This window comes from Fukomys damarensis, unplaced genomic scaffold (assembly GCF_012274545.1).
Source record: "Fukomys damarensis isolate Sample0158 unplaced genomic scaffold, DMR_v1.0_HiC HiC_scaffold_35, whole genome shotgun sequence".
In the NCBI taxonomy this organism is placed as follows: domain Eukaryota; kingdom Metazoa; phylum Chordata; class Mammalia; order Rodentia; family Bathyergidae; genus Fukomys; species Fukomys damarensis.
This window is the reverse complement of record NW_022900947.1, coordinates 36504238-36526438: the sequence shown is the minus strand read 5'-3', so window position 1 is coordinate 36526438 and position 22201 is coordinate 36504238. Positions and strand designations below refer to the sequence as shown.

Below are 22201 nucleotides of genomic sequence, written 5' to 3'. Positions count from 1 at the left end.
TATCAAATAAATTTTCTTTCAGTAGTATTTGAGGTTTTAGCATATTGGTGAATTTGGTTTAGAGCACAAACAGTAGAGAAGCCTTTGCTGTTTCCTGAATTCACATCACAGAGGCACCTGACTACTATCCGTGTGACCAGAAGAACCTTTGCCAGAATACTCTGTTTCTCAGCTACAGGTAGATACTGACTCATGGAGTGAGGTAGCTGATAGAAAAGGGAGAATTCTCAGCTACATGTGTTGAGAAAAGCTTACAAACTATTTCTCACCTGTGGGATCACAGATTTGTATCCTCTTATCCTTTCACAATACTTTGTGAGACTTTCATTTCAACTTTGAATTTTCACAAGATGTATTTTAACCAGATTCCCTTTATATGAAAATATTTACTTTTTTAAAATATTTACTTTTGATGGAATGGTATATGGTGATTTTTCTGTGGTTAAAATAGCCTACAGTAAGTTTTCATTTTTTTATATCTCTGAAGCCTCATGCTGGTTTTCTGATTATATTTTTAGGAAGCCAAATCTTGATCTTTCTGAGGAGAGCATCTGGGTTTCATTGTCTCTGCCAGGTAAGGAAAAAATATGGAAAAGGCTCCTATTACCTAGATTAGCATTTCAATAACTATTAATTTCAATTTTAGATACCATTTGAGAATCACTTGTCCTTTGTTTATGAAGAAAAAAAAAAGAAAACCTAAAAGTCTAATAGGAAATTTTGTCAAAAATAAAGTTCATCCTGAAACTTAACTAAGAAAGAAATATGTACTCTTTATTACTGTGTTTATTGTTGACTATTAGTACAACTACAGAAAGAGTAAGACACAGATGCCAATCTAAGACAGTTTCCAAAATAAAATATTTTCTATCAGCAGAAATGTTTTACTTGTTAGACTAACTTGATAATCTTAACAGTGTAAACTGTTGGATGCAAAAGAAACTGTGTGTATTGCCACAAGAGATAAGTATTTATTTAAAGTACCACATAGCTGGCCAAATCTGAGACCACCGTGTTTCAAAAATATGTAATCCATCATTTTAGTGTTAAGAGCGCCCCCTGGTGTGAATGTATAACTATGTTGATGTGAAATTTAGACACTATTCTTGTTTTGCTATTAGATGACAATAGACTCCTTTTTTATGATAGATTGACTTTGTCAATATGGCATATAACCATCTAGAAATAGGCATTTAAGATTTTTTTTCCTTTTCCCATGAGGGTCAGTGAGTCAGGGGTTCAGTTTCTAAGCAGAATTTGGGAGTATCTAATTCCTAAACTGCATTATTTCACGCTAATATGTCATTTAGTAACTGGGAGATTGTGCACTGGGATAAAAATTTTATGAGATAATAATTTTTTTGGTAGTAATAACTTAGTATCTGTTGCAAAAAAAATAAAAAAAACAAGTCTTTAGATTTTATTCCATACAACATCTTCCTTGTAAGTGTAGAAATTCATCTATGAATCATAAATCAGTTTCTTAAGTACTCCTCCTTACCATCAGATTTACATACCTCAAGTCACCTCCACCCTATCAGATCTCAAAATTGGCAGCCAGGAATCTCTTTTGCAACTTTAATATTTCTGTTGCATTTAAATTTTGCATTCAAATAATTAAATTAACCTTGCAAACTTAATTGTACATAATATTCTAAACCACCTCGTTATGAATTTGATAATAGGAAGTAATTCTTTCCATTCTCTCTTCTCTATATTATGTTGGTTGTTTTAACCATTTCTTATAGATTTTGTTCTAAACTTGATAATCTGCAGAATTACAGTGGCAAGCTCTTTATAGTGACTACTTTCCTTTTGTTTTCTTCTGTATGTTACCCTCATGACTGATGGTCAAGGTGTAAGCTCAGTACAGTATTTATAGTAATTCTTTCCTTGCTGAAAGGATGAAAAAAATCAGAGCAATGAACTTGCCATAGAAGACTTGTGTTTCATATTTGTTTTCACAATACTCTGGAGAAATATGACTTTGAATGAGGGAGTTGGTGACTTTCTCAGAATCTCAGTCTGTGAAATAAGAGCGTTAAGTCATTACTTCACAGAGTTGTTAATACTTTCTTTCCATCAATATGTATTTAAAACTTACTATAATTCAGACTAGTGCCTTATGAGCATTTATTTCTAACAGTCTATGAATGAGGTTCTATTTTTTTATATTATTGGTAAAGCATAGTGAAGCTAAAACATTTATCAGTTGGAATGGCTAAGATTCTAGTTGACGGTTGACTTGAAGTTGGCACAAAAGCATGGTGCTATATCCTAAATTTGATCATACTTATTCAGTTTTACTAAATGTTCAGTTGGTTGTCCTGAAGGACAAACAGTTCCCCAGTGCAAATATATAGAGGAAATCAGTAGGGGAATCTTTTAATAGAGATCGTCTTCTTGTCTGATCTTGGAAGCTAAGCAGGATCGGGCCTGGTTAGTACTTCAAAGAGAGAGATTGTCTTCTTGAGTGGAAAACAGGATTTCTTAGTGACTGATTTTTTGCGCTATTTTTCAACCAGATTGTTACCACTGGTCTGAGCATTGACAAGGACAAGTGGTATTGGATTCATGAGGGGACACAATCATAAGTGATATAAAAACACAATAATACAATGTTAATTTGAGAAGTAATTCAAACTAAACATTTCTTTTAGTTTCCTCCAAACCTGCAACCATAATTCAATTCCCATTTGTGTTATGATTCTCTTTAAGTATCTAATTATTAATTTTGGCTTTGTGAAAGTTGTACCATATTCCTTATGGATTGAGAATGTTTTTCTGACATTTTATGTACTGGATTTTACTTGCTATAAAGATGAGTATAATAAATTTCTCATGTCATTAAAAAGTTTTGAAGATTACTGTGTTGCTCATCGTGAAAACAAGATGTGAACAAGCCTGTTCATTGCTGTCAAAGCTACTGTTTCATATTATTTCCTTGGTGCTTTAGGTTTGCTCTAGGAAGTAGGCTGTTCACCCACAACTGAAACCACACTGTTGATTGTTTCCTTCACTGTGCAGAAACCTTTTGGTTTGATGTTATAATATTAGTCTGATTTTGCTTTTGTTTCCTGTCCTTTGGGGATAATTTCCAAAAAAAGACCTTTGAGGTGTATCCAATTCATAGCCTCTGGGCTTCTTGTCTTCTTTTTAAAAAACTATGTAATAACAATATTAAAAGATAAAGAAACTTTTCTTGTTTATATATGTTAAATATATTATGCATTTTTTATGTGGCCAAAGACAACTTCTTTTCATTCACTGTGGCCCAGACAAGGCAAAAAGTTGGACATGCAAGCAGTAACTAACTGTCTTACAATTCATTTAACCCACTTTGGACATGTATCCAAAAGAAAGTAAGCATACCAAAGAGATACCTGCATAACCATGTTTAATAAGGCAGTATTCACAATACTAGGAATCAACCTAGGTACCTATCAATAGATGAGTTGATAAAGAAAGGTTAACATACATAGGCAATGGAATGTTATTCAGCCAAAAGGAAGATGGAATTCCTGTCATTAGCAGCAAAACAATGGAACCGGAAGGCATTATTTTAATGAAATAAGCCAGACACAGAAAGGCAAATACCATATATTCTTTGAAAAAATGTCAACTCAAATATATCCTAGTGATTGGAAAGAGAGTGTGAGGTGGATAGAGCCTGGATTTGATTGGTTCACACTGAACCTCATTAGTAGTGCATCTATTATGCATTAGTGAAAACTGAAACATTTTAAACAGCACATCATTAGGTTCCTAAATAGCCAAATTATTTATATTGTGGTTATTAATATAAGCAGGTATGTGTATTACGTCTTACTAATGTAAGGTAGTATGTTACCTCAGACATTCACGGACCTTTGGAAAAATCGCTTTAAACATCATTGTTGAACCCCGATGCTGAGTGAAAAAAATTAGAGCTGTTTTTAGATTCGTACCCTCATTTCTACTTTACCCCTGTGATCTTCGTCTGCCAGTCTAACACACACACACACACACACACACACACACACACACACACACACAATGAGAGCATATACTTTTTTTTTTTGTACCGGGGGTCAAACTCAGGACTTTGTGCTTATGAGGCAGGTGACAGAACCACTGAGCTAAATCCCTGGCCTTTAAAAAGAAAAGTTCTATTTTGACCCTGTTTAATGTCTGTGGAATCAATCCCTCCTTTCCCCCTATATACTGATATTATTTTGGTATAGACCTTCATATTTTGAACAATTAAAATAAATAATTTTATTTATTAATAATTAGCCTGGGACCAGGCTAATTTTCCTTTTGCATAGAACTAATAATTAACCTAAAAGTTAATTAGTCTCTTGTCCAAAAATACCCTTTGCTTTTGCTTAAGAGAACTTCTTGCTTGTTTCATTACCATTGTCCTCATCCCTTCAACTCTGCTTTGCTTCACTGGAAAATTAACAGACCTCAGATAGCTTTTTATTTTCTTTGCCTCCCTGTGCCTTCATGTACTGACCCTCCATGCCAGTAGCACCTTTCTTCATTTGAGGAGTCATTATCAATTTTAAGACCTAAACTTCTCATAAGCTTCCTATGAAAAACTTCCCAGACTAAAATCCTGATTGCATGAGTATGCACCTTAGCTCCATTAAGTACCTTTTGATGCCCAACTGTAAACCCTTTGTTCACTTCTGCCATACCAAATTCATTTTTTAAATTATTAATTTTAATGCTACATTTTAGGTATACAGTATAATGACCATTCATCATTGGAAATTTGTACCTTAAACGTATTCTATCTTGGTTCTTATTTTTCCTCATTCCCCTGCCCTCCCTTCAATCTCTCCACCCCTCCCTATTTACAAAGACTGTTTGCATTTTTTCATTTTCTCATATTATTTCCATTCCCTTCTTTCCTTTCCCCAACCCCTTCCACTTCCCCTTTTCCTTTGGACTTTGTCTTCCTATTTCACATTATCTATTAGTCCTTAAGATCCTTATTTACTCGTTGAGTTTTTCACACCAGAGAAACTGTATGGTACTCACATAATTATCCCATCATTCTTGACACTTTTCAAAGCAGTTCTGGAAGTCTTCTTCTGTGTGTTTATGAGATGTGATCAAAATATATGTATCCTCTTTATTTCACTTAAGAATATCACCTCAATGTGCATCCATTTAGCTATAAGTGTCTCTAATTTCTCATTGTTTATGACTGAGTAGTACTCTATTAAAATAAAAACACATTTAGCCAGGCATGGTGGCTCATGCCTGTAATCCCAGCACTCGGGAGGCTGAGGCAGGAGGATCACTGTGAGTTCGAGACCAGCCTGGGCTACACAGTGAGCTCCAGGTCAGTCTCAACTACATAGTGAAACCCTGTCTCAAAAACCAAAACCAAACCAAACCAAACCAAACCAAATAACACATTTTCTTTATCGAGTCTCCAGTTGATGGGCAATTGGTCTGTTTCCAAGTTTTAGCTATTACAAACTGTGCTGCTGTGAACATGGGTGCACATATATTGCTGGTTCATTTTACAGAGGACAGTTGAAAGCAGGTATTATTCATTACTCATTACATTTAAATGTATATAGAAATTTCTCAAGAAAAACATTATTAAGTCCTTGAAGACATTAAATTTAAAAAAACATACATTGAGCTTCCTATGAGCCTTGTACCTTCAGTCAGATATTTAAGCTCCTGCATCAAAATTCCTGGATTCTGTTAGCCACCATGGGTTCACTGGTGAAGCAGCCATGAGTGAACATCATTCGGTCTTTTTCATTTACACACTGACCTTTGCAGTTACCTATGCACCTCATGCATTAACCAAGCCTGCTTCCTCAGAATTTACCTGCTGAATCTCAGTACTGTTTAGCCCATTTTCATAGCCTTGTTAAGCCATGAGACACAATCTGTCTTAATTCTGTCCAGTGAGATATGAACAAATCTGATGGAATTTCTGGTATGCTACCTTTTTATTTTTTTAGTATATACTTTCCCTTTTCTTCCTTCTGGCTCATTCTTTTCATAATTTTGGTATACATGATGACTTGAACTAGAGCAGTCACCTTGTATCTTTAAGTAAAAGGAAGATCAGGAATTACAGATATTTAACCTTGATTTCCTTGACCTTCCAAATTGATGCCTGTGGTTGTCTTCCCTTGTTTTTTTATTACTTGAGAAAACTTTCACATGTTGTATGTAAGTCTTTGTTATTTGGGTTTTCTGTTGCATAACTGTCTTATTTCCTTAAGTGATATAGAAGCTAATAGTATAGGTGGCCTCATCTCTCAACATTTTATATGCATGTTTTTAATTCACCAGCCATATTTTGAGTCCCATTATGTATTGCCTTAGTCACTATGATCCAAAGACTGAAACACTATTTCTGTGTAAGTGAATTTCAGTTTTATGAGAATATAGACACATAAAATTAACTACAATGTATAATACTATATAAGATCAAATGAGTAACATAGTTAGCACTCCAGTATGCATATGTAGGAAATTCTAAGGGCAAACACAAGAGAGTATTTGCATGCTGTCTAGATGCTCTAAATTTATTAAAAGTTTACAAATTAGGAAATATGTATTTTATATGAGATTTTCGGCATCCAGAACAGGAATTATTTCTTGTACTTCTCAGTGAGAATTTGTAGGTATTGAGCTATGTATAGCAGCCTCACTGCCTCTTAAGAACAATGAAAATGAGTATAGTCTAGGAGACTGAAGATAAAATCCATACTTGGAGCTGCTGACAATCTATGTTTGCAAAGCCAAATTGGTGAAAAGCAGTCCGTGGAAAAGGAGGGGTAAGAGCTGACACAGGAAGTTGCCAAGGATCCTATCGACACATAGACTGCAAGCCAAGAGCTGTAACAGGAAAGCAGTAAACAAGAAATTGAAGCTAGTGGTTGAAAGGCAAGAGGTAGTTAATGGAGAGAGACATCAAAACATCAGGCAGCCGATAGCCCAGAACAAACTCACAGTGAGAGAGGACTAGGCAACAAGTCTCCTCAGGAGAGCACAAAAATAGGCTGCTCTACTCCAGGGCTCTTGGCAGAGTCTGTGAGGAAGGCCAGAAGCAGACCTTAATAAGAACACTATTTATACAATCACAGAGGTTCAAAGGAGTGAAAGTGAAGAAGTCTCAGAATAAAACATAAGCATTATAATGAGTTGATGTTTTTGAAGGCACTCAATATTCAAAGAACCCGATTCAACAAGAAACTCTAGGGGCATTGGCATTGATTCAGTGCTTGATCTTGAGATGATTTTTTAAGTTCAAATTTTTGAATTGCAGAGAGTCACAGGAAAGGCAAATGTAATGAATAGAATTCTTGGAATTGGGCCAAGTGCCATTCAAAATTCTTGGGTCTTGGAATAAGCTGCAAAAGGAAATTTGAACACATTACCATTTCTTGTAATACATATACGAGGTATTCCCAGAAGATGAATGAGAGGAAAGCTGCCAGTGACCTAGGTTTGAATAATAAGTACTGACTGGCTCCAGTATTCCTTAAAACCACACATTGGAGAGAAACTGTGAATACCAATAAAGCATCAGGCCATGTTTGTGCAATCATAAAATACACCATTCTCTCCCCCAATCCAGGATTAATAAACCAAATCTGTCTTTGATGCATGACTGCTGGTTTCTGATAGCAAGTAACAGATACTCCTCTGCAGCACAATTCCAATCTTCCTGAAGAAACAAACCACCAAAATCAGACAATAGTAGCTATTCTTACTTATTCTGTTTGCCCATATGAATAAAGAATGATATTTACCTCATATGATGAAATTGGACTGAGAGTGGTTTTGTGGTAAAACCTCATATATATTGCATATATGTTTGCATTTTATATAGGAATATATTAGTCACTTCTACTATTAAAATGATCTAAATTATTCCCAGTATATGACATAGTGCTAGTTTACTTATGAGTTCTCTTTTACGTTTTTCTAAAAATTACTAGCCGGGAATTTAGCTCACCAGTTTGGTGGCCTGCCTTGCAAGCGCAAGGACCCGAATTCAATCCCTGGTACCAAAACAAAAAACAAAAAACAAAAACAAAAACAAACAAACAAAAAACCCAAAAACCAAAAACCAAAGCCATCCAATTCATACTGCTTTTAGGCCAGGGATTTAGCTCAGTGGTTCCGCCACCTGCCTTGCAAGCACAAGGACCCAAGTTTGATCCCTGGTAAAAAAAAAAAAAAAAAAAAAAATCAAGATATCGTATGTGTAGGTACAAATTCCCTAGAATGAACATGATCATTATGTCTATCTAAAATGTACCAATAAAATTAATTTAAAAAACAAAAAATACTATATTAAAAAAAGGTGGGGGGGGGTCGGGGATTTAGCTCAGTGGTTCGGTGGCCTGCCTTGCAAGTGCAACAACCTGAGAGCAATCTCCGGTACCAAAAAAAAAAGACTAAATTGTTAACCTCTGTGGTAGCATAGTTACTTTGCATGGTGTCAAATGCCATAGAACAGATATGTAACCTAAATATCTTTCCTTTCTTAATTTGATGCTGATATAGAATGTGCAAATTCCCCTACATTTTTCTTGAAATTGTTTGCTTATAGTTGGCAGGCTATTTTCTTCTGTGAAACAGTAATGTACTTGGAAAGAGTATAATGTTTTATAGATTTAAGCTGTTTTAGGCATCTAAGATTCAATAAATATCCATGTTCACTTGGTGCATGCCTTTTATTTTTACAGTATTTCAATTATTTCAACTTTTGTTTGTTACTGAGCTGTGACCTTTTGTAAATTCCGTCTTTTAGAAATGTTTTTGTCTTCTTTTGTGTGCTTTTTCTTTATGTCTGGTGTTTCTGAACTGTAGCGACACCAGACTTCATGAGGCAATACAGGAACGCGCGATTAAAATGCTACCATAAAAAAACCCACATGGGTATTCAATTGCTATTAATTTTTCAAGAGCACCTTGTTATCCTTATCTTTAAAATTTTGCTTTGTATTCTCCTACACTCAAGTTGCAATTTAATTCACATCATGAGATAGTGACTGTGAAAACTTAATTTGTATTGTATTTAGATGTAAGGTCTTGAGAGGTGATTAGGATTATATAAAATCATCAGGATGGAGATTCTATGATTGAATACTCCTAGTTTCATGAGAAGAGGGAGAGAAATCTACCTGGCTTTCCCTTTTTCTTGCCATGTAATGAATACGCTGTGCTGCCTTGAGACTCTTGATATCAAGGCTATTGCCACATATGGGTTCCTCAACCCTGGACCAGAGCCATGAGCTAAAATAAACCCATTGAATATTCACCCAGCCTATTGTACTATGTTATTAGCAATACAATATAGACTATGACAGCATAAAAGTTTTCATTTTAACTATAAAATTCAGTGGCATTAATTACATTCACAGTGTTGGGGAAACATCACCATAATTTCCAAAATCTTTTCGTTGCCCTAGTGAGAAAAACTACTACACCCATTAAGCTCTGTCACTATTCTCCCCTTTCCCGATACTCAAGTACTTTCTAAGAGACTTTTAGCCTCTATTCTTCACATTTCATATTAAGTGGAATCATAAAAAAACTTTTTGCATTTGACATTTCAATTAGTATACTGTTTATAAGATTCACCATGTTGTGGCATATATAGAGCATCATTTCTTATAGCTAAATATTATTCTGTTTTACATATATAATGCATGTAAATATATATAATTTAACTTATCCATTCATCTATTAGATGGTTGGGTTGTTTCTTCCAAATTAAACTATTATTTTAAAAGTATCTATGTGTCTTAAACTAAGACTTTTTCATTGAATTAAAGCCTCAGTGCCTCTTAAAGATCTTCAGACACTGTTTGTTTTGGAAATCTGTGCCTGTGCTGAAGCCACTGTTAAAATAAACTTATAATGTCGTTAAATACAAGTGAACTTATATTGTACCTAAATATAAAGTGACTTAAATCATTGTCTAATTGAAATATAAAGTTGCATTCACATTTATTTAAAATTCATAATTTAAGTGTCAGGATATTTTAATACTTAATGTTTTTTAGACTGTACACATTTTTCAAAGGTCCTTGAAGAAACTTTTTTAATGAATGAGTATAAATTACTTTATGCTTTTAAAGTTGGATTGATGGCTAAGTAATCTGTAAGTTGCTGCATTGTATGTAGTAGTTTTTTGAAGGAAATCTATTTCTTTACATTTGCCTGTATCACCAGGAGGGCAAGGCATGCTTAATGTTTCAGACGGCAGCTATGAGACCTACTACCTTCAGCAGCAGTGTGTGTTGTGTGTATGTATTTGATTTATTTATATATCTCAGATCTTTTACCAGGATGTTGTACAAACTAGAGAAATCTTTAGCTTGATAATTTGCTGTTGTCAACCGGTGTTGCAGATGTAGTCTTCTGTATACCATTCTGTGTCTGTGTATAAATATACCTGGAGCTTAAAACCAGATGTAACTGTAATTTGTATACATATTTTCACATTGTCCTTATTTGAATTATACGGTCACATTTTCACCAACAGTGTGTAAAATGTCATCCTCATGAGTACAGACTATTACCAAATGCTTGAGTCTTCATTTGTTAGAGAAAAAAATTATTAATTATACTCACATTTTCTTATGATTGAAGGTTTTTCATATTTACAAATAACAATCACTTTAGTTTTTATGAATTATTTCATGTACATTGCCAAGTTTTCTTTGGAAGGATTTATTTCAAAGTATTTGGAAATTTGCCATTGCCTGATATTAGTTGCCAATAATTTCACCAATTTGCTTGTCTTGATTTTTTTTTTGTGTAGTATTCCCACTCATGATTTTAAAAATGCATTTGAATTTTCTTTTTGCTTTTCTATCAATGCTAAATAGATTGGCTGCTAGGAGAGTTTATTTAAATCTATTTTCCATGATTTCTTTTAGTAATAGTCTTTATATTTTTTATTTATATATTTGATTTTTTCTGAATTCATTTTTTAGATTGATAAATTGAGGTCACAATGAAGGTGAAGAGAGAAAAGGTTGGGGGAATAACTATAATGTATACTATTTGTAAAGAAAGCTGCGTAAGAGGAATCAGATGATTATTTTGTTTGGTTTGATACATGGTAGCTGGACTGTTCTGACATCTTTTATCGACGTATTCATCTGATTTTATACAAATATACAGTGCCTCTTTTGTCCTGTACAGAATTTCTAAATTCTTTAAAGTTCAGTTTCAGTGGTTTTCATGCTATTAATGCTATATATGCATGGTCATTGTTATACTGATTTGGGTATTGTAGCCATAAAATACTTTTCAGTATTCGAGAGGGTATTGTTCCCTTTTTATTCTGGACTACTTAAAATAAATTCACAGCTTTCCATGCTTCTTTATCTCGGGTCAGCATATTTAGTTCTTTAAAACAAAAAAAGATTAGTTGGGATTTTAAAATTGGGATAATTTTATATTTATTATTTGAGTTAGGAATAATTGTTTCTGCTAAGAATATGTAATATCTTAACATTTTCTTTTATATTTTATCTTTCAATAGTTTTAATGCTTTCTTCATAAGAACTTTCATATTTTGTGAAGATTTTGTTTTTGTCTATTTGATTTTTCTTCTTAATTTTATTTGTTATCACTTTTTCAAGTTGTTTCTTTCTTCACCTTTCCTGCGAAATCAAATCCTATAGTTTATAGCTGTATCTCTAAACTGTTATTTTACCACAAATCTTAAGTCCAATTATCTTTTAAATATCTTCATGGAATTCTATTTTGGCAACTCAGCAGTATCCTCTAAAGCCTACTATATTGTTAACATGTGTCTTTTGCACCCTCTTCTTTTTTAAGCTGTTCTCTATACAGATAACATCTAGAAGGACTGAAGTATTTCACAGTTTACTTACTCTGTTTTTCATTTTCATAGTTGCCACTTTTATAACTACTAAATTCATATTGTAGTAGTGACACAATAGTCTCAGTCATTAGTTCTTACCTGTATTTTTCTGTATATATACTCGTTGCCATATTTCTCAGGATTGGTATTTTTGCCTCCATTTTCCTGAATGCTGTACCTTAGGCTTAATATCACTCAGTTTTTCTAAATCTTGTTTTCTCTTTCACATCTTATTTTGAAACTATATGAGCCTTGTTACTGTGTATTGGAACCGTACTCTTTCGAAATTGTTTATTTGGGGATGTCATTTTTTTTTTCTGGACTCTGCTTTGCTTAAGATGAGACCTCCCAAATTGCTATCTCTATTTCTGCCCTCTCTCCCACCTTTGCTAGTTTCTGTTGTTTAATCCTATGTTAAGTCATCTTCAAAGATACATGCTGCCCTTTGAATTGTTGAGTTCTGCCTGGGCAGAACTACCCCATAGTTACCTTAATTTTATCCTCATTTTATACTCAAATGTGCCTGTATAACTGACTCTTCCTAAAGGATTGGGAGTAGTAGTGATGTGTAACACTTTTAGTTTCACACATTTAGGAATTGGGTCCGCCTTCTCCACTGTTTCTCCACCTGTCTGCTGTGTATTACTGTCCAGTGAAATATGGAAAGCCACATGGTAAAGATGATCAGAACTTTTAGCCAAAGCTCCCAATTCCTGTAGAGCAGACTCCCTTCTTCTACTGTACTCTTACTAGATTTACATGGATGAGAAATAATCATTTATTTTGTTAAGCCATTTACATGTCAAAGATTTTCTGTTCTAGCAGCTGACTTTAACCAGTGAAACTGCCCTTTTAACATTGCTATTTAAAGTATCTTAGACCTTCAAAGTCATGCAAATGGGCATAAACTATTTTTTTAATCTTTTGATAAATGTGATTTATCGCCTTTTGCTTTTGCTTAATGAGTACAATATACTTTTAATCACCCTGTCTAAAATATGCCAATAATTTTGCCTTACTTTTTGTTTCCTTCACCAAATTCCTTTGTATTTCCTAGACAATCTTTGCTGTATTCACTGTTTCATTCTCTCTCCACTTTCTTTAAATATACTTTGTTTCTGGCTGTAACCCACATCCCCATTTCATTTCCGTATCCTCGCACTATTCTGAGGTTGGTTCTCATACACCATTACCTTTTACTCAAACTGTATACAATTAAGTTGTGATTCTTTATCTGTAATCTGTCTTTCAATTTCATTTTACAATGTTATTTCACAAGGCTTCTATGGTATAATAGATTATGTGAACAAAAATACTTGTAGTTGCTTTATACATTCTTTATTTCTTACCACCTGTTGTCTTATTTTCACAGCGTAGTCTGTCCCACCATCTCAGAATATCTAAATTTTCCTTAAGTCAAGTTCCAGCTAAATGTTATTTCTTCAGCAAAGCTTCTCTGATCCCCTTCTTTAAGAATAATTTCATCCTCTGATGAATTACCATCAGATGGAGTGTCATTTATGACACATTGGTTTTCTTATAGCTATTCACGTGCATTTTATCAGCTTCAGCAGAGGAAGAACTTCATGATAACTATTCTTTCAAGAAACTTAATAGCATTTTACCTGAAAAAAATTGAACACGGAATTAATGTTTCCACACTTTTTTATAAAAGAGTAAAAGTAGATTCAAGCAGAAGCAGACAGTAGCTCTGCAAGGAGTTTGGAAATAGATTATTCTTTGAAAATATGAGCTAGATACACTCCATGGTCTTCATGGACTTTTATGAACTTAGAGCTATTATTACTCCATAATATTTAAACAGAAAAATATTTCTTGACTCACTTTTTTATTTAAATCAAGATAGATCTTGACAGTGTGACACACCATGAAATATAAATACACTCTCTTTATCGAGGGAACAGTGATGATGAAATGAGTTTGATGTTCCCCAAGGAATGCTGCAATTATTTTGATATGCAAAAAGTCATGCTTAGAATGCTGCCGCTGTCTTCATAGCTTAGACCATTATTTGAGAAATAGCCACTCAGATATTTTATATTAACTCAGTTATATGTAAATGTTAATAAGCATAAACACACACAAATGTTTTATTTTTTTATTTTTATGTTTTATTTTTGGTACTGGGGATTGAACTCGGGTCCTTGCGCTTGCAAGGCAGGCCACCGAAGTGCTGAGCTAAATCCCCGCTCTCAAATGTTTTATTTTAAATACCCAGAAATAATCACAACTTTTTGTTACCAACACATACAAGTCTTCTCTTATTTTTTATTGATGTATCTGTGTATGTATTTATTCATTTGGCACTCGAGATTGAAACTAAAGTCTTTGCACTGAGCTACATCACTAGCCCTTCAGTTTTTATTTTGAGATAGGGACTAGCTAAATTGCCCAAGTGTGATCCTCCCCCTTCTCTCAGAGCTCTGGGATTACAGGAAGGTGCCAATTGTTTTATTTCATTTTTTTTCCCTTGGTTGCTTTTCTCTGCTGACCTTCCTTTCTACTAGCCAGAGATTAAGACTTTAAGTTAAATGTATCACTGAAAACTATATAAGTGCATATTAGTGTATTTATATGTTTCACATTCTTTTAGTTATCATAAATCATATTAAATAATTATATTTAATAGACTTTATCCTGTGCTTTTTTTAGGATATACTAATTTTTATATGTGATTAATTTCATTCTTTTAATTGTTGCCTAGCAGTCTATATTATGAGTGCATTAACAGAAGAAAGTTTTGTAAGTCACGTAACATATGATTCCACTAAGTACCTCCTTCTGCTTTGCTGAATCCATTTTCAGGCCTGCCAAGAAAGCCTAGCAGCTTAATTTCACTGTTACACTTTCTAACACTTGGGATTATCTAACGTTCTGATTTTCTTCAGTTTCAAAACTGGTAATTGAAAATTTGTTTTACTTTAGTAGTGACAGTGAGCAACACTTTCTTTTGGGTTTCCTGTATACTTTTTAATTTTAGATATTAGAGTTATTCCCGCCAGTCTTTACTCTTTGAACTCTGCTTATAGCATTCTTTCTTGAGCAGAAATTCTTCTTTATGTCAAGCTTATGAGTTTGTGTTTTGTTATTTTTCTAAGAAATTTAGTAAGGTATAATTTAGTAAATCATAACCATGTTAAGGTACTTTCTGATTAGTTTTGAGAAATTCATACATCTGTATGCTCCCTATCACAACAAGATAGAGAAATTTCTCTCTACCAAAAATAGTTTATGACCTTTTGTAGTTGATTTCTATCTTTGATTTCTAGCTCCAGGCAACCAGTGTTCCATTTATTTATTTATTTATTTATTGTTTTGTCACTAAAGGTTACTTTTACTTCTTCTGGAATATCACAGAAATAGAAGTGTGCAGTAGATACATGTCGTGTTGATTTCATTTACACTGCAAATGAAAGAACTTGGAAGAATATACACACAGCTAGACATTCATTATGTGATGTCCTTTCTCTTTACCTCTCCAAACTTCCTTAGCATTTCTTTAGTGCAGATAATCTGCAGATGATACATTTTACAAAGCCAAAATAATTTTTAGTTTCAGTTTTATTTTATTGATACCTGTTTGCAGTACATGATGCTTACATTCATCTTAGGGAGTAGGTGCATGTTCATAAAATATCTTAATTATTTTTATTTTCCTCCCCTTCCCCATTCTCTGTCAACGTTATTTTGGAGTGTAGTTTCACTGCTTATAGTATTCTATAAAACTTTTCCTTCTCCACTTTATATACCCCATTCTGATGTCTTCTGTCCTCTTTGAAAAATCCATCTTTGAATATAATTTTTACAATGTGTATGTCTTTTCCTCTAACTTCTTCCAAGATTCTGTCAGTTCCAAAATTTGATTATGAAGTTCTTGAGTAGGATTTTCTTTTATATTTATCTCATGTGAGTTACAGTAGACTACTTAGCTCTGTAAATTAATATTTCTTTATATAAAATTTGGGAAGATTATATCCTTTATTTCTTCATGGTGGGTTGCAGAGGATAAAAGCCAGAACCTTCAGACTGAGCTCCATTTGCAAACCTATGTTAAAATAAAAATGTTTTTTTGATACAGGGGATCCTTAAGTCATTAATTTACTCAGGTTAGTTTTGAATTTGTGATCTTCCTTTCTCAGTCTCCTAGAGTGTTGTAATTGCAGGTGAGTACCACCTCATCCAGATTCAAGGTTTTTATTTATTTATTTTTTTTACTTTTATCACTAGCTACTTCTGGGACTCCTGTGACTTGTATGTTGAAACATTTTAAATGACCCCACAGTCTGAGCTTTAGTAATTCTTCTTTACTCTTTTTCTCATCCTGTATTTTAAATTTTGTTCTTTCCATTGATCTATTTGGAATTTTACCAATATTTCTTCTTCCATCTTAAAACCGATACTGATCCATTTGATAAATCTTATATTTCAATAATTATATTTTTAGCTCTGCCACTTCATTTTCATTCTTATTTATAGTTTATGTTTTGTGCTAGAATTCTCTGTTCATACATTAAATTGTATTTTTCTTTATTTTTAAATGGGTTTCCCTATAATTCCTCAAACATATTTATAGTAATGGCTTTATAGGTTTTCCTGTTGTATCCAACATCTTTGTTATGTTACTTGTATAGTGTTTTTTTGTTAAAAAGTGGGCATCGTAGGTTATACATTATAGCAAGTAAGAAACTACCTTTTCTATTCTGGACAATTATTACTTGTTTGATTTCATTCTAATCAGTTAACTTGTGTGGGCTGATATTATGAACTGTATTTCTCTTGCATGGCTTAGCATCTGTTATTTCTAAGAAAAAATTTTTTAGCTTGTTTTTTCTACTGGTTCTTTATCCTCTGCTTTCTTTCCCTCTTCCTACTCCTTTTGTTCATCTTCCCCTTCTTCCTGTTCCTTTTTGTCTGCCTTCTCTTCCTTCTTCCTCTTCTTTATTTTTCCCTCTTCATTTTCTTCTTTATCTTCTCTGTCTTCCTTTCCTCTTCCTATTCTCACTCTTTCTTGCTGTCATGCCTCGCCTCTTTGGCATCTTGCCCGGGCCTGAAATTTATCAATTAGGTAAAGATATTATATGCAGAGTTTATCTAAATGGTTCTCAACTTGCAATCCTTTCTCTTATGATTTTTCAGTCTTAGCATGGATTCATTGGAGTTAAATGTATTTTTTAACTATAGTACTTTCAATTCTTGTTACAGTGGTTTTAGTTCTTGAATTACAGTGGTTTTGGTTCTTTTGGATAAATACACAATACTGGGGATTGTTGAATCATATGGCAGTTGTATTTGTTTTTGAAGGGCTAAGACTCATAGTGTTGTCCGTGTTAGCTGTGTCATTTTTCATTCCTGCTAATTATGTAAAATGGTTCCAAAGTTCCATTTTCTCTACATTTTTGTCAAAATTTGTTGTCTTTTCTTTTTTAAAAATAAGTATCCTGACAGGAGTTAGGTGACATCTCTGTGATTTGAATTTGCATTTGCCTTTGCCTTAGTGTTATTGAGCAATTTTTTTCATGTACCTGTTGGCTATTGGTATATCTTCTTTGGGAAATATATGTCTATCTAGGTTCTGAAATCATTTTTTAAAATTGGGTTCATAAGTTTAAAAATTTTTTCTACTGTGAGTTGTGGGAGTTCCTTATATATTCTGATGATTAAACTCATCATATATATGGTTGGCAGGTGTTTCCTACCATGCAATGGGTTTCTGTGAAATGCATTTTTTTTTTTTTTTTGGTATGGGGATTGAACTTGGGTCCTTGGGCTTGTGAGGCAGACAGTGAAGCCACTGAGCTAAATCCCCAGCCCCAGTGGGTTTCTTTTTCATCCTCTTGTTTACTTTGTTGTGCAGAAGCTCTTTCACTATATATATTCCTGCATATTTTTATTTATTGTCTGTTCTTGCCCCTATTCTTTTATGGAAGTTTTACAGTTTTGTGTCCTCTGTTAAGTTTCTAAACCATTTTGAATTGATTGTGTGTGTGGGGGGGTGTGTGTGGTGGAGTTAAGCATCCAATTTTATTTTTTAAAATATGGAAATCTAGTTTTATCAGCACCCATTATGAATAGACTGTCCCTCTCCCAATGCATGTTTAGCATCCTTTGGAAAATCAATTGACCATGTTTGCATGGACATATTTAGCAGGGTACAAAATCAGCATACAAAAATCAGTTGCCTTTATATACATTAGCAATGACATATCTAAAAAGGGAAACAATTTCATATTGTCATGGGAAAATATGAAATATTTTATCTCCCAACCTGTTAACTGTATTATATGCGGAGTTCTTGTTCTCTAGAAATCTAAGAATGAGTCCTAGGAACAATGGAGAGGTTAAAAGTAGGAAGATATTTATTGATAGCAAAGCTCCTTAGGGGCAGGAGGGGTCCCGAGAGGGCAGCTGAAGGACCCCACTTTACAGAGACGTTTTATAGGGTAAAACCCATTTAGGTACAACGTGGGCCACAGCCATGAACATCCAATAAGGTTAAAAATGTAGTCACTTAGGTAACGGTGGTCCAATTGGGAAGCAAGCCATGTAGTAAGCATGGATGGAAAGAACAAGGGTTCTCCTAGGAGGCAGTGGGTTCAGAGGTCTCTGGTCACCCCCAGGGTGGTCGATGTCCATCTGTACTTCACTGAGCCCAGTTCTTTGAAGAAGTATGTGGGTCTGGTCATCTTGTCTTGATCTTGAGCCCAGTTTTCAGCCAACTTTCCTCTGTGGTATGTTTCACCTTTTCCTGGACTCTCAAGGACTTAGCCCTATTGGACTGCATATAATATTTCTACCTAGCTCATCTATCTGTAATAATATTACCAAAAAGAAAAGAAATCTGGGAATAAATTTAACTAATGTAGGGAAAAGGGGATCTACAGGCAGAAAAAGAATAAAGTAATGTCCCTGTTAGACTTTCTGGCTAACCCTAACTAGAAAGAGTTAAAACTTTGCTGGAGGGAGCAGTTAAGAAGGTAAGCAGTAGGTAGAGTTGATGAAAACCCCAGGAACAAAGCCTTAACTAAGTTAACTGCCCTGCCCCAGTAAAATCCAAAGGAGGCAAAGGATGGCTGCTTTTAACGAAAATGCTATTTAGTGTATAAAAATACACACACTTATGCATCTATATAGATATGTATTATCACTCTAGGGTCACTTTATTACTGCACTAGATACACAGGCATTCCCTTCATCACTAACTTGACCTTTTATGTAAGACTCCTCTAAACCACCATCCCCCCAAATCCCAGAGATAAGGCCTTGACAAGGACAAGTGGGCAGAGAGAAATCAAAGCTCTCCTAGGAAGGTGCACATTTAAGCAGTGGCATCCAGGTTAGAGGCTTGGGGCATGGGACCTGATGTAGACAGGTGGTGACAAGTTGCTGGTGGGGGGTGGCATGTCCCCAGAAACATAGTAAAAGGAAGGTAAAGGAAGACAAAGGTCCATAGTATCTGTGTCCAGGGCCTCCTTTCCTTAGCTCTCACAGGGCAGCTTTCTGTCTTCTGTTTTGTTTTTAAATTGAGTTTATCGGTACATTTTAGGTATATAGTACAGTTACATTCATTACTGGGATTTTGCACCTTTACACGACAGGTCTTGGTTCTCATTTTTTCCCCTTGTCCCTACCCTCCCTTCACTCCCTCCTCCCCTCCCCATTTACAAACACTTTATTTCTGCGTTTTCTGCTGTCTTCTTTTTTTTTTTTTCCCTCTTACAAATAAAGTGTTTCAAACTTTGTTCCTCTGATTCATTCCTGGTGCTGAATTTATGATCCTGGTTGGCTGGGGAGCAGTGGTGTGCCCTCCCACGTGCGATACCAAGAAAAGACTTATATACTGAAAATAACAAAACATGATGAAAGCAGTTACACATGCAAAGGCATCCTGTGTTCATGGATTAGAAGGTGTAATGCTGTTTAAATGCCCATACTTCTCAAAGGAATCTACAGATCCAGTTAAATTCTTACTAAAATTTCGGTGTTATTTTTACAGTAATATTAAAAACAGTTTTAAAATTCAGGTAGAGTCAAAAAAGGTGGATAGCAAAATTGACCTTGAGAAAGAGCAACAAACGCTAGAGATGTTATAGCAAAGTACAGCTCAGCACTGCAGCCAAGCATAACTGCTCTATATTACAGCAAGCATTACAGACAAGTGTGACAACTATCTGAAGGTCTCTGGTGGTGAAGAAGTTGAGCAGCACTTGGGCAGATGGAGGGGTTCATTGCGCCAGCATACTCAGAGGAGTTAGAACTCCAAAGTCAGCCCCAGATAGCAATGGAAGAAACCTTATCTTTGGGGTAGGGGGTTGGACTCACCTACCAGATGAGCATGTTCATTGAAGCAGATGGATGGAGTTAACAGAAAATTCTTGAAACCATAGGTACAGACATCATGCAGCATAGTTACATTGCTTTGCAGCACAGTTACATTGCTTGAACGAAACACTTTGATATATAAGGCAGGAACATAGTGCAGTACAAATAGTTGTTTGAACAGAACATCCTATGGCAAAACATGGCAGGGGTGGTGGTGGGGCTTGATACTAAGCAAAGGCCTGCCCTCTTTTGTGCTACTTATTAGAGATATCAAACTTCCTGGCTTCACGATACATCACAAAGTTTTGGTTTTCATAATAGTATGATTAAAGACAATATACAGACCAGTGCAGCATAGCTTGGTAGTCAGCTGTTGTGATTATCCAACTCTCAGGAATAAATAATTTTTCAGATATCAGGGTGCTATCCAAATAGGTTATGGTTTAGGGTGGTATTTTGTTGCTGGTGAAACATTGATATGTTGAGTTGGAGGAAACAAAATGGAAACTTATTTTGTAGACGATCTCCACATAGGATGAGGCATGTGTGAGGTAGGACTCATGGGATATTTGATATTCTGTATGTCACAGCAAGGCTTTTTCCAGCTCTGTTGGAAGTTGAGCTGAGGTTATTATAACGTTCATATCATAAGGAAGCCTGATGGAGGAGGCAGGGTTTTGTGATTCCACATAAGCATGGGAAAGACAGAGGCTGACTGCCTTTAAGGGTGGAGCCAGCATCTGTCCTTATGTATCCACATGTAAGCAATAAGTAGTAAACATCATAAGCAGATATCCATGTCAGATTGAGATTTTCTTATCCTCTTATTATATTTGTGTAACACTGAATAACTTACTGAACTGCTCTGTACCTAATTTTTTTCTTTTATAAAATAGACTTAAAATGATATCTCCTAAAATGGTTATGAATAAAACATGAGATGATTGACATAAATGCACATAATAAAATGCCAATGTTAGCATAAAAAATTGCAGTGGCTTCATGAGTGTGTAATCCTATCATTAAGTCAAGGAGTATCTGCTCTCAGATTCTGGTGCTTACCCAGTCTGCTACCTAAAGGTTGCTTCATCTGTTGATATGAATTTTGTTTTTCTGCTCTTATACTTTGCTAATGGATTTTCAAATGTAAACACAACCCCTGATTCTGAAGTAGTATCTAATCACACAAAATTTATTTCCTATTTGTATATTGTACAATTTAATTGACTAATGCATTTAAAAATACATTAATGCTGATTTTTATGTAGTTTTCTTTTCTAATAATATCTTACTCTAATTTTGGTTTCAGAATAATGCTGGACTCCATGAGTTGTGTTGTAGTGTCTCTAAAATAATTTTTGTAGTATTAATATTTCTGAAATTTTAATGAAATTATCAGTAATGCAATCTAGTCCTACAGTATCCTTTGTGGTTAGAGTTTTAGTTATAGATGCATTTTCTTGAGTAGTTACAAGGTAATTTAGTTTTAGCAACTCTTTATGAATAAATTTGGAAATTTGTATTTCTTACAGATTATTTTTATTATATCTAAATTGTTGAATTTATTGAGGGTAAAGATTCATTTATCCTTCACTTTTAAAAGCTTTTATTATAAAGTTGGTAATATTCATTTATTCTTTTAATATCTGTGGGCTTTGTAGCTCTATCCCTCATTTCTATTTTTAGTAGTTTCTGTCAGATATTTTTCTCAATTCGTCTAGTTGATTTGGACAATTTTATTGGTGTTTTAATCTATAAAGATTTTGAGGGGCTGGAGACTTAGCTCAGTGGTTCCTCTGCCTGCCTCGCAAGTGCAAGGTTCTGAGTTCAATCCCTGGTACCAAAATAAATAAATTTATTAATCAATAAATTAATTAAAAGATTTTGATTTCATGTGTTTTTCTCATCCTTTATTTATTTCTATTCTATCCTCAGCAGTATTATATCTGAGCATCTAATTATGTTTAGGCCCAATTAACTTCT

At 34.3% G+C, this 22201-nt stretch overlaps 1 protein-coding gene across 8 annotated transcripts in view; it reads left to right on the top strand.

Annotated features, from left to right (window-relative positions):
• The window catches only part of LOC104873490 (cytochrome c oxidase subunit 7B, mitochondrial), a 128481-nt gene that overhangs the window by 40579 nt on the left and 65701 nt on the right, over positions 1–22201 (top strand). For all 8 annotated transcript variants that reach the window (XM_010640180.1, XM_010640183.2, XM_010640188.2 and 5 more), the window contains one exon: positions 519–574. The gene's annotated coding sequence lies outside the window, so the exon portion shown is untranslated. The remainder of the gene's footprint in view (positions 1–518; positions 575–22201) is intronic.